Consider the following 13,920-nt stretch of genomic DNA (forward strand, 5'->3'; position numbering starts at 1 on the left):
TACCAGCTCCCTAGAGAGGGTGTCACCTTGGCAGGGCCGGCTCTGCTATATGGCAGAGTGAGGCAGCTGGCTCAGGCAGCAGATTTTGGGTGTCATGAAAGGGCAACAAATTGTTACCCATTTAATTTTTTGTTGTATTTTTACTGCCAGGGATGGAGAGAGGTGTTTGTGAGACTTTCTGCCTCATATGCCAAAATAATTTGGATGGCTTTGGGTACTTTATACCTTGACTTGGGTAGGGGCACCATTTGCTGCTCTCCATCAAGCAGCATCTTTTTTGGGACCAGTCCTTCACCTTGGGTCCTGGGAGGCAGACTGCCAAGTGACAGTGGACCACAGGGCTTCTTTTCAAAATCAGTTTTTCAAAACCAATCAATAACGCTGGTCCCTCCAGGCCTTCAGTCTAGACTATGCAAAAAGTGTCTGTGTGTGATCCCTATACCTATCTTAGAAGGTTGAGGGAAAGGACCTAGTTATGTCACATGGACTCTTGGACTCATCCAGCCCCTTTTGAGGGACAGAAATCCTCACCCAAGAAGTCATATTCCCAGAACATTTAGTAAATACAGTACTCCTTTACATTCGATACATACTCCTTCAAGCCCCAAAGGAATTCTCGAAAGTATCAGTCAAACCGAATTTCAACTCTGGTTCATCTAGAAATGTTCCATTTCAGTTATAGTAACAAAATATTTCACTCAGATTGGTTCTGAGTCCTGGAAGGGTTCTTTCCTACAGTTCGAACAGAATCTGCACCACTTTAGTGCTACTGGGGTGCTTTACGGTGCTTCCAGATGGAGGGCTCCTATGGCTAACTATCAAAAGATATTGTGGAGCTGTTCCATCTTTTCCTCCTTAACGGATTTTCTGCAGTAAGAAAAATGATGGAAGAAGTGGTGGGAAAACACAGGGGGGTTACAAATGGAAAACAACATGTGAACTCCCTATAAAATTCTGTGAATGAGGCAGGGCAATTTCCCAATAAAAGCCTCCTCTAGTAGGACCCTTTGTGTTAGTGAAGCACTTGCAATCAAGCTAGATGTGCACCTGTCATAGTCATTCCACATGGCCCTCATAATATAGTGTTACATTCTCCCTTACCATCCTGCAGTGCCCATTCCCATAACAAAGGCAAACAGAGGTGGTGCGTTACTGCGCCAGCCAGAGCGATCCCAAGCCAAACCCCTCCAAAACTGATTTTTTCTCATTCACTGATTTTCTTTTATGCTTTATTAGTGCACTTGCACTTTAGCACAAAAACAACATGAAAAGAATTTAAATGAAGAGACAGGCAAACACAGACTGTGGAAAAGTAAAGGGGGCAGGGAGAAACTGCGTTGCAGGATATGAAGTGGTGCAAATGGCCAATTCAAATAAAAATCTAAATTTAAACAAAAATCCCACCCATCATCTGTTTGGTGGAGAAGGGAGAGGAGAGTGAGAATCTAGTTTCCTGCTACCTCTCCTAAGTGGATTAAGTTAATTGTGGAAGATTAACTTTTTTTAAAGCGTTCCATAGGTGCAGGACGAGCAATGGAGCAAGGCTTCACCAACAGCCTCCACAGACCATTCTCCCACCAGATACATCAGTAACACTCATAGGGTGACACATGAGAGACCAGTGCTACAATTGCATTAAAAAAATCAGGGAGCAGAAAGGCACAAAGAAGATGGGAGAACAGGGGAAACACTGGAATGCAGCCGTTTGTCAGTTATATTATCTGGATTCTCTGTAATCACTAAGTGAATGACTGATATCAATTCCAGAGGAAATGACTTGTATGGGACTGATCTCTTCAAACAGAGCTTTGCATATTTCTCTGTAAATTGCCTTTTACAATCCCCGTCTTCTCCCAACTCAAAGCCTGTCTGATGATCCTTCATAAAATAAAAATTAATGACACTTTTGATGTGCGAAGTGCTTTCCAGTAGTTATTTGGTTTGTCCTTAGAATAACCCTGTGGGGTAAATCACCATTATTATCTTTCACAGCTAAGGAACTGAGATTGATGGGACACATCCTATGTCTTACTCAGGGGCCTTCCAGCACCATAGATTTGAACTCAGTTCTTTCAAGTCTATTCCATCTTTCTCAATCTCCTCATTTCTGTTCTAGAAACCCAAGCCTAATTTGGTGCTAGATGTCTGAATGTTTAGGGGAGTGTATTCTCCAGTCTTCAGAGCCCAACACTAGCCAGGCCATCTTTTCTTAACAGACATTGAACTATGCCTCTCCGATGGACTCACTTGGATTCATCCTTATTCCCTGGCAAGGAGCCTGGAAAATGCTTGTGGCCTCAATCCCAACAAAGATTAGTGACAGGCCTCAAAGAAGACAGCTTCCTGTCCTCCTTTCCAGGGTTGACCCAAGATATTTTGCTGCCTGAGGCAAAGGACAAAATGGTACAACCCCTTTCCCCCCATCCCCATTCCATGTACAGAAGCCACTGGGCTGGCAGTCAGTTCTTACTTCAGCACTGGCATCTGTTGACAGTGTCCTCCACGCATCAAGGGTAGGCATGGTTGGGCACCTGCCAAGGTCCCACACGCAAGCAGGGGCCCATTGACAACAGTTGCTCCTCCTCTTCACCACTGCAACCTGCTAGATCAGCTGCCTCTCACTCTGCCCCAGACAATGGTGGTGGTTAGGAGGAGAAGCAGTAGATGCCACTACCGACTTGTTCACTGACTCTGCCTGTCAAGGAAGCAAGTGGTAGCAATGATAGGAAAGAGGATGAGGAGCAATAGCAGGTGCTGACGGTGGTGGTAAGAAGGTGCACACACCGTGGGAGGGGGCCCATTGAGGGTGTCTTGCTCAAGGGCTCTCAAAAACCTGGAGCGGGCACTGCCACCACTGCACCTGAGGGGAGCAAGCTAGCTTAGGCGGCACAGGGCAGACTGCATGGCACACACAGCACTGTCATCCAAAACCTTGCCACTGCTTCATGCCCCCCAGCATCTGCTTCCTGAGGCAGCTTCCTCACTCTGCTTAATGGTAGGGCCAGCCCTGCTGCTTTCTGCCATAATTAGTCTTTGGATGACAGTAGTCAGTGAAGCAAAAGAATGCAGTGGTTACATGTGAACTTGCCAGTATATGCATCTCAAGAAGAATAGAGTGAAACTCTCCAAGTCCACCTTATGGAGTGCCCTGTGAACAAATGGCCATTTGCAATATGGCCCACAGCGATTTGCAAAACAAAGCAAAATGAATTAGAGCTCCTGGGTTCCAACTCCAGTTTTGGAGAGGAGCAGACAGAGCGTAATCTGAACTAGGGCTCAGTTCCAGAGGCAGTTTTTAACATCATCAGAGCACATCCCTGGGACATGCGACATAATAACAAAGAACAAGATGACTCTGACCACATGCAAAGTGTGGAATATCCATAATTATGGGTATGATGCTTCTCTCCTTCTCAGGATAGATTCACATGGATACACTCCAATTATTCAACCCTGTACCCATGAAACTATAAAGTGTGCATGTAGAAACTTATTTTCCAAACTGCATGTATTGTATGGGTCCATGTATCAGGGATCTGCAGCTTTCTACCTGTATATGTGGTTGAAAATATTCATTTGTGTGTGGAGCATAGTCAAGAGACAGGAAACAAAGAATCTGAGTTCTTTAGGCTGTAAGCCTATACACCCTTACCTGGGAGGAAGTTCCACTGAACTCAAAGGGACTTACTTCTGAGTAGACATCATTTGGCTTGAACTCTTAATGAACCAAACATCTATTGATTTAGCAGCATGCAAATATATACACTGTAGTAAGAATTCTGTGTTACTTGAAAGCTTGCATACTTTTTGTACTGACAGAAGTTGGCCCAGCCAAAGAAATCACTTTCCTTATTCCCAAAACACAAACACAAATGTATCCATGTTGACTATAAGAAAAAATTCAAAATCCATATTAGTATAACACCTTTATTAGGTGAACCTTATTCTTATTTCCTTATTCTGTTTCTCTTATTCTTTGGAGCCTAACAGGGAAACAAATGCTGCCCACAAAATCGTTCAAATAACTAGCTTTTCCCCAGAGTCCTCCCCCACCCTAAATATGGCTGTTACTCAAAGTGGAGTGGCTCAGTATTTAAATGAATTTAGGCAATCAGTGCATTTTAGGAGACGCTGGGTCTCAAAAGAGTTCATTGTCATTGTCATAGATATGTGTCCCACACTCTCTCAAGTCTCTCTTCTGCTCCCCATTGCGGAAGCATCTTCTCTTCTTTACCTTTAGTTGTGTATTTCCTCCCAATTTCTACTAGACTAGGGTTGGATCCAGATTTAAAATGGATCAACTGCACTAGTGGAAGCCTAGGGTCTAGACTCTGGTAGAAATTGGGAGGAACTGCACAGCTACTAAAGGTAAAGAAGAGAAGATCCTTAGAGCAATGGAGGAGAGCTTGAGGGCAGAAGTTAACACAAAGCTTATTCAGAACAGATAGAGTGACCCATAGTACAATAGCAAGATAAAAAGAAATACTCACTGGTTTGTGGACCCATTAGGATTCAGTTCATATTTGAGCTTTCGCCCATTAAATACATCTTTATAATTTAATCATATGACTTTTAATTTATTCATAAAATAAACCCTAAATTTTCTTGTAGATGGACATAATAATTTTGAAGAAAAGAAGCATACTTGCATTGCTTTCAGGCAATATATGCATACATGCACACACACACGCACATCACACCTACTGATGAGGGTGAAAGCCAAAACTTTTAGCTCTAAATATATTGTTTAAATTATCTGTTGTTAGTCTATCTGCCTTTCACTCATTCATATATATATATATATATATATCATTTCGAGACATTTTTATTTAATCAAAAAAATTTTTTTTTATCAGTTAACCTAACAAGTCAACGTTGCAGCCCGAGTTTATAGGTAGATCCCCCTTTAGCATATATACCAAAATGAATGAACCACTTTGTGAGCATACTCACACGTATTATTATAATTCCAGCAGGTTCGCTCTAAGGAACGCTTCAACCCAGGAGAGGCCCCCTCCCGCCCTTGGCTGTAACTACTGTGAAGGTAAAGAGCGCACTCCGCTGCGGCAGGATGAGTCTTTCTCCCACCTCCAATCTCACATCAAATGTGAATAAGCCCATCTTAGTCCAAGCAAGGCAGTGTGGAAAAAATAGGGCACCTCCTGATACCCGATGAACCACAACAAAGCAGGAGCTTCTAATTTCCCGTTCCCTAAGCTCTCTTTAGGCTCTCCTAATACATGCAAGATCACAACCTATTACTTCAGAATCAAGTTGGAAGGAGTGGAGGCTGGTGGCCCCGATTTCGATTTCGGTGGGGCTGTGAATCCATTCTGGGTTTCAGTCAGAACCAGCCAGAACTCTAAAGGAGCTATCCAAGGTGCTGAACCTTATCCCCCAAATGGGTTCAGCAGCAGCCTCCGCTGGTCGGAAGAACAAACGTCTCCATCCCATTCTCACGATCCCCAAACACGGACTGGAAACCCGTCAACCCTCGATTGCAACCATGCGCGTGTGTATTAAAAACGCGAAAGGAAAGCAACACCCCACACTTGGGGTTGTCTCCAATATTAGTCTGCCTTGTCCCATTCATTTCTGTAGATCTACTTTAAGTAGGACCAACATTAGATACGACGACCCGTAAACCACACCGACCGTTAGGTGGGGGAGGACGACTGAAGAGGGTGGGAGGTTCATTACTCGACCTCCGCCTGATCATAAGGGAGCTTCTCCCAAGAAGCCGGGCTTTCGCCCCTCGTCGTCGCCACCGCGGGGCTTGCGCCGCGTCTTTGGGCTGCGAGCTGATGCGTAATTGGGGCAAGCAGTTGCCTTCACGACCCCTTTTGGAACCCCCTGCCTGGAGACAAAAGGTGGTCCCCAATGGTCGTCTAACTCAAGTCCCACTCATTCCAATGGGTCCACTCTAAGTAGGACTAGCATTGGAGACAGCCCAGACCACCCCGGCTCCAGGCGAAATCTGCAGCTCTGTTGTCGCGTATGATCGGGGCTTTTGCAGACGCCTGCCTGCCTACCTGAAACCGGAGGGGGCTGCAAGGGTGGCCTTCGCAAGGCGAGGAAGAGGTTTCTCTCTCTCGTCTAGTCTCGTTCGCCCTTCCGTAGCCCCGATCTGCGATCAGGGAGAATCTGGAGCGCGTTGCCGCTATCACCACCACTCTCTGCTTCGGAGCAATGGAGCTGAGTCGCTGTCTCTGGGTGCTGCTGCTGCGGCAGCAATAATATACAATCCCGTCCCTCCCTCCCCCCTTCCGTCCGTCCGTCCGTCCGTCCCTCCCCCCACTTCACCCTGCCCTCCCCAGTCCGCGCAAGACGCCCATCAGTCCCCGGGTCTGCTGGGGAAGATCACAGGAGCCCCAGAAGGGGCGCGTGTGTGCTTGACTAAGGGCAAAGGAGGTCGACCAGGTAGAGGTCTCGGGGGCAACTGCCGATTGTTGCAGCTCCTACGTGGCCTTGACACGGCGCGGCTGGAAGGTGCTAGGCGCTGTCTAGAAAAGCGCAGCGGAGGCTGGTGGCTCCGATTTCGGTGGGGCTGTGAACCCATTCTGGATGTCAGTCAGAACGCTAAAGGAGCTACCCAAGGTGCTGGACCTAGCTTGGGGATAAGGTTCAGCCCTTGGATAGCTCCCGTAGCGGTCTGGCTAGCTGTGACTGAAACCCAGAATGGATTCCCTGCGCCACCAAAATTGGAGCCACCAGCCTGCACTGGAGAACCAAATGGTCTGCGCAGTCACATCAAGCGGTGCCCCCTCACTACAAGGCTGTAATCCCGGAGCCGACCCAAGATGTTTTGCTGCCTGAGGCAGAGCAGAAACTGATGGCCCTGCACCCACTCAGCCACCCAGCTCAAGGTGCTTAGTATCCAAACCCAGCCAAACTATCTTGGTACTTGAGGCAGAAAATCCCATAAACACCTCCCCCATCCCTGGCAGTAGAAATACAATAGCAATAAAGTAAATAATTTTCCTGGCCTTTTATGCCACCCCAAATCTGCTGCCTGAGGCAGCTGCCTCGCTCTACCTTATGGTAGGGCCAGCCCTCCCAGAGCCCAATCCTGTTCTGCCCCACCCAACCACCTCAATGATGTGCAGGAGAGTCCCTGACTGTGCAGGGCAAACAGATGGCAACTTTCTCTGCAGGATCAGGACCAAGATCCGTTATGTCGTCTCCAACAACAGGACATCATGCTCACAAACAGTGCAGGATGTGGAGATCACCTCTACCGTTACCATTTGTCCCCAGCATCTCTGCTAAAGAGCAGTGTACTGTTCCTGTATACATGGGGGCTCCATTTAGCCTAATACTCATTGATAATGATATCCATCCCCATTAATCTGTCCAATTCTTTCTCTTCTCTTTTCTTTTGCTAAGTCATCAGTGCCAGTCACTATTAGAACATTTTGTGGCAATGAATACCATAAGACTAGTTTTGGCTTATGTGAAACGGGGTTTCCTCCCCCAACCCCCATCATTCAGTTTCACTGGATAATCACAAGGAAGGAGAGAGAAAAGAAAGGTCTCTGAGCGACTCTACATGATTCTCACAGACTGGTCCGTGTCCCCTGTCCCCCCCCCCCCCGCAGCTTGTGGTGATTTTTTCAGTTACCAGCTAGTGAGATCCACATGAAACTGGGTTAAAGTGGGTGATTATTTTCAGTCAGTCGTGTATTGTAATAAGCCTTTACAGTGTGATTAATTTCTAAAATTCATTTATTTATTTGAAGCATTTTTATCCTCTCCTGCGCCTAAAAGGCTTCCAGAGCAGCCTACACACAATTAATAAAAGCAAAGCAATCCCTGCCCACAGACTTACAGCCTAAAAAGATACAACACAAAAGGAAAAAGGGATGGGGAGGGAAGAAGAAAAAAAGCAAGTGGTCTTTCAGCAGGGCTGGTGGAATGGCCCTACTTTTCACTCATCTCCCTGTTGCAGCCTACTGGAAGATGGGAGTTCAAGCACGCAAGGAAACCCTGCCCTAAGCCCAGGAAGTGAAATTTCTTCTAATCACAAATGTGTGGGTGCTAGTGAAGGGGATTCACCCTGCACATGCTCAAAATTTCCATCACTTATAGTCTCAATGTCTTACATGCTATAACCTTGACACCTAGCACTGAATATGGGTTGTGGAGCTCCAGTGTGCACTGGTTCAGTTTATGTCCAGAGGGACCTAGACATACTGTTCAGCTTTTCCAGTGCCTGTGTGGGTATGGCAGACAAGCTAGGTTTTGAGGCTTGCGGTGATTGTGGGTTGGGATCCTACTTCCAGGCAATCATCTCACCGTGGGATAACTGAAACAATTTCCACGAAGTGGGAGAAAAGTTGTCCTCTGGCTGAATCTATCATGCCCAAGAAGAGTTGATGTGGCTTGTCTATCTCAGTATTGTCTATATAGCAGGATATTAGTACTGTTCCTTAAGGGCTTCAGGGCAAACGTTTAGTATGGATGCAGTCTTGGCCCCTTGATGTAGGGATTAGATATTTCCCACATGACAAAACCGACCCTAAAACTAGCAGCCTCTCAATAGACACAGAGGATTCACAGAATTCAGAGTGAGTCATTGTGTCACTGATATCTGGATGATATCAAGAAGGCATCCACGCCTGAGCATACAGTTCACTGGAAGTACTTCACACAGTGTATAGTTAAACTGTGGAATTTGCTATCACAAGTGACGATGTGGTGATGGCCACCAACCTGGGTGGCTTTAAAGGAAGATTAGACAAATTCATGGAGGATAAGGCTATCACTGGCTACTAATCATGATGGCTATATATTACCTCCAGTATCAGAGGCAGCATGCTTCTGTATACCCGTTGCTGGTGAACATGTGTGGGAGGGGGCTATTGCATTCATGTCCTGCTTGTAAAATCCCATACATTGTACGCTGTGGCAAACAACATCCTGGACAAGATAGGCCTTTGATCTGATCCAACAGGGCTCTTCTTCTGTTCTTATAGTCAGATTCTGGGAATATGAGTCTCCATCTCTTATGAACTCTAGGACAGTGATACCCAGCTGTGTTAAGACTCAGTGATCATTGGAATTTTATGCAGCTGAGTTGTGTTTTCAGGCTGCTGGCAGTGGGAGCTGAAGTCTGGCAGAAGAAATGAGGGGTGACATAAAATGTAATTAAAACTTAAATCATGTTTTAAAAACATACCAAGAGACAGTATGGACCAATGAACTTGTGAGATGGATTTCGATATGGAGAGCATAGGTTCAAGTCCCACTCCCAGGAGGGTTCACCATGTGACCTTGAGCACCAACATTTGCTATGTCTCATTTGCCTATCTATAAAATGTTAACAACTATGGTCCACCTCACAGGGCGATTTGGAAACACAATAAAGATAATAAAGAACCTAAGGAGTATAAATTAAATAGTTTTTCGTGTATTTTATATTTTAAAACCATCATGTTCGATTGACTGGCCCCATTGCAAGCCCAGTCTTATTGGATTTGGGAGACCTTAATGGAGTGACTGACATTAAATCTGCTTCCTTCCTTTACTTCCTAGAATGAAGTGAAGTCAACCCTGCTCTATCCTGTTCCACATTTTGGGGGTGCCCACTCTGCCGCCGCTGCTGTCTTCACCCTGCCTGAGGTGATGACATCTTACTGCTTTTGAGTCTGTTTTGCAAAGAGTGTTTGTCCCTGGGCCCAAGAAGCTAGGAATGAGAACAACAACCCACAAACAAAAGACATAGAGATGTGAGCAAACCCTTCCATCCTCCATGGCACGTGCAAAGCCTGCCCTAAGCCAAACTAAGCAGCCTTCTAAAAATAACAATTGCATGAAGTGCAATGCTTTCCTATTGCATTGTTGAATTGTGCAGATAAAAAGGGCAAATTATTCCATATCTTTACATCTTTAACGATCCGGTGGATCCACAGTTGGCTACAGAATCGGACTCAAAGAGTGCTTATCAACGGTATCTTCTCAAACTGGAGAGAGGTAACGAGTGGGGTACCGCAGGGCTCAGTCCTGGGCTCAGTGCTCTTCAACATTTTTATTAATGACTTGGAGGAGGAGGTGCGGGGAATGCTGATCAGATTTGCAGATGACACAAAATTGGGCGGGATAGCTAATACCCTGGAAGACAGAAACAAAATTCAAAGTGATCTGGCTAGACTGGAGCGCTGGGCAGAAAACAACAGAATGACATTTAATAGGGATAAATGCCAAGTTCTGCACCTAGGAAAAAGAAACCAAAGGCACAGTTACAAGATGGGGGATACGTGACTCAACAACACTACAAGCAAGAAGGATCTTGGAATTGTTGTCGATCACAAACTGAATATGAGCCAACAATGTGATGTGGCTGCAAAAAAGGCAAATGCTATTTTGGGCTGCATTAATAGAAGCATAGCTTCCAAATCCCAGAAAGTACTAGTTCCCCTCTACTCAGCACTGGTTAGGCCTCATCTGGAGTACTGTGTCCAGTTCTGGGCACCTCACTTTAAGAAGGATGCGGACAAACTGGAGAGGGTTCAGAGGAGGGCAACAAAGATGATCAGGGGACTGGAAACAAAGCCCTATGAAGAGAGACTGAAAGAACTGGGCATGTTTAGCCTTGAGAAGACTGAGGGGAGATAGGATAGAGCTCTTCAAGTACTTGAAAGGTTGTCACAGAGAGGAAGGCCAGGATCTCTTCTTGATCATCCCAGAGTGCAGGACACGGAATAATGGGCTCAAGTTACAGGAAGCCAGATTCCAGCTGAACATCAGGCAAAACTTCCTGACTGTTAGAGCAATACGACAATGGAACCAATTCCCTAGGGAGGTGGTGGGCTCTCCCACACTGGAGGCGTTCAAGACGAGGCTGGACAGCCATCTGTCAGGGATGCTCTGTCTTGGATTCCTGCATTGAGCAGGGGGTTGGACTCGATGGCCTTGTAGGCCCCTTCCAACCCTACTATTCTATGATTCTAAGTTTGCAGAAAGGAAGAACAGGAAGCAAGATCCTTTGGTTTCTCCCTTTCAGCCCTTTGCAGGGCAGCTGGGGGAGTAGGTTACCATGCAGCCTTCCCCAAACTAGCCCTCTCCAGATGTGTTGGACATCAGCTGCCATCATCCTCACCCAGAATGGCTTGTGAGTTGTAGTCCAACACATCTGGAGGGTGCCAGATTGGGGAAGGCTATTATAAGGTATAATAATTATAAGGTATAATTATATAAGGTATATACCTTATACAATTATAAGATATAATTGCGTTGGTGAGTAGTTGAACCCCTCTGGAGCTTGGGGATGGGTGCCCAATTGTATCTAACAAGATGATAGATGTTATCTTGGAAGCAGGGAATGGAGAAAAGGGGTCTGAGGGCCGCCTTGATTTGTTTGGCTCTAATTCAAGTTCCTACTTTTATATCCCATTGGTTTGTGTGACACTCTTGTATTTTAGCTTCTACAGATATTACTCATCTAATTTGGGGCTTTAGTGTATGCCAAGCCTTTTTTTTTTTAAGGATAGTGTTATTTCTTGCAGTGTTTCATTACCCTCAAGCAACCAAGGTCAAAGGATTTATGCACATCTAAAGATCCTTTCTGGACAATGAATTGACAGTGTAATAAATCTACATCAATTGTGTGGGCTCCAAAGTTATGTTCCCACTGAAGGGATATTGCCTTTTCTCAGCTCAAAAAATGCTTGCTTGGGAGCTACTAGCAACAGGTGACAGAATCTAGGCTGGTATCAATGTGCCAAGAGGGCGAGAGGAACTATTTGGGTCAGAGAGTGCTCAGAGCACTAGAATTAGCTTGGAACACAGGATTTGAACCATAATCCAGCCAATGGCATGACAAAACAGTTGCTTACTTCAGGCACACAAATGACTGAAGATGTATGAGAGACCTGGCTATGTGGAGGGCTGCTCCGTGATACTTTGTTGGCAGGACATGCAATGTTAATTCAAAAGATGTTGACTTTGGAGCTGTTGACTAGAATGGCATAAAGCCGTCTTCCCCAACCTGGTGCCCTTGCTGACTGGGAATGACAGGATTTGCAGGGCACCAGTTTGGGGAAGGCTGGCATAAAGCCATTCAGGATCAGGGAACTCGCTTGGTATTCCATATCCACACTGTGTATCCTAGAAGATCGTTCCTGATCTTTGAATAAGCCACTTTGCAGGGCAATGCTCTCTTTCTCTCTGTCTTCCTTTCTTTTCTCCAAAGATGAAGCACTATTTATATTCATTGCTATTTGACACATTAATGTGCTGCATGCTCCTTCAGAGTCTGAGAGAGTGTTCTCTTCTCTATTTGGGACATCAGAGCAAAACATGCAGACTTTCACCTGTCACATCGATTAAGATGTTTACAATGTTTTAAATAGCTAAACAGGCAGGGGAAGAGGCCAGCTTGTTGGCTGAGCTGCTAATCCTCAGGCTTGCCAGCTCTGTTGGCCTCTCTTTCACCTACCTTCCTTTATCATCAGTGGGAATCACGTGGAACCCTCCATCCCAGAATCAGCTGAATTCCCCTATCCCAGAATCAGCTGAAGATAGGCACCTAACATAAACCTGCTATGCTACATTTGTAGAGTAACAGTCATTATCAGATATGCTGATATTTCAGAACTGCTTGGGGAATTTTTATTTGCACACTCATGCAAAGTAGTCCTTTACATCAATAATATTGATGAAAAGTAGATAAGCTAATGCATCCTTCCTCTGAGGCTGATTTCAGTATTTATATATTCTGGTGATAATTTTATTTAGCCTTCTAGGAGAAAAATACTTTCTGAAGATTTAAATTATTTTAACAATATATTTTCATTCCATCCAATTCATATGTAGACTATTCCGCTCAATGGTATCTAGCCATGGCTTAAAGGAAACCCTATTTTACAAATTTTCAGCCTGAACCTAAACATATCCCACTTAATTCAATAGAATTTTCTTCCTAGTAACTGTGTTTCGGGTCACTTATTTGAAACAAAGTTTCTTTTAAATGAAAGAGATTTAAATCAAACAGATTTAAAACTGTATTTAGGATCAGAATACCAGTTATATCCTGTTATACCCCAATTACTCAGTTTTCTTAGATGCTCAAATAAATAGGAAACTTCTTTAAAAGATGTTCCCTACGTCCTGTCAGATTTCCTGCATTTCAGATTTTTAAAGCTTATCCGTTGTGTTGACATACTTCTAAGAAGCTTTGGGTCTTTTAAAAGATGTTTGGGAGCTGATGCAACTGCATATCATTAAGCATTTTGAGCCCTTTAGTGGAGTCTGTTTGGGGGGTCTATCTTTTGAAGTTGCAAAAAAAAAATTGTTGCGGTGTTACTGCAGCTGGATGTCTGTTTTTGTCTTGTCCCTTTTGTATCTGTATTAAGCAATATACAAATACCTCCAAGTTTTGGCACAGATTGCAACCACAAGTGAAATGGTACTGAACTGCAGAAGAGTTAATCCTCTGGAAATGAAATGGGTATATATTTTGTCATGTCCCACTTATCAACAATACTCTTTCAAAGGATCTCACCATAGGAAAAGGGCATTCTTCATTTTTTAAATATATACTACAGATAACAGATATAAGACAGACTCTGGGCATCTTCTGCTCACTTGCTACAGTGTAAAATAATCCTAAAGGAGGTTTCTAAAAATCAAGGGGAGGGAGGATTATCTGTGCTTGACCCACACAAAGAAGGACCACGGAATGCATTAACAGCAGCAGAGCAAGCAATGCACCAGATTAAACCATACCACCCTATGTGTTTTTGAAAAGTCTGTGCACAGTTTGGCACATTTTAAGAATGTTTAAAAAATGGGAGAAAATGCCAAAGGAAAGCAACAAAGAATTGCGCTGTAAGGTTTTGGAATATATGGCACATGAAGAAAAACTAAATGAAGAGGGTAACCTTAGAGAAGAGGAAGGCAACGGATGTCATGGCATCAGTT

The 13,920-nt window shown here is 44.6% G+C and overlaps 1 protein-coding gene and 1 long non-coding RNA gene across 3 annotated transcripts in view; one reads left to right on the forward strand and one right to left on the reverse strand.

The window, feature by feature from the left end:
• RTBDN (retbindin) overlaps nucleotides 1-6,211 on the reverse strand; it is a 22,867-nt gene extending 16,656 nt beyond the window's left edge. The window contains exon 1 of one of the 2 annotated variants that reach the window (XM_084838594.1): nucleotides 6,033-6,211. The gene's annotated coding sequence lies outside the window, so the exon portion shown is untranslated. Of the gene's footprint in view, nucleotides 1-4,953; nucleotides 5,114-6,032 lie in introns of those variants that run through there. The other variant, XM_084838595.1, reaches the window with a different exon arrangement.
• Nucleotides 1-11,599, forward strand: part of LOC146354290 (uncharacterized) — a 23,834-nt gene extending 12,235 nt beyond the window's left edge. Inside the window, exons 2-3 of the long non-coding RNA XR_014788346.1 lie at nucleotides 4,974-5,044; nucleotides 9,535-11,599. This is a non-coding gene — a long non-coding RNA (uncharacterized LOC146354290). The remainder of the gene's footprint in view (nucleotides 1-4,973; nucleotides 5,045-9,534) is intronic.
• Nucleotides 11,600-13,920: the final 2,321 nt, after the last annotated feature.

The sequence above is a fragment of the Heloderma suspectum genome, chromosome 2 (genome assembly GCF_057233095.1).
Source record: "Heloderma suspectum isolate Gila_16-S chromosome 2, 16-S_ref, whole genome shotgun sequence".
Lineage (NCBI taxonomy): Eukaryota > Metazoa > Chordata > Lepidosauria > Squamata > Helodermatidae > Heloderma > Heloderma suspectum.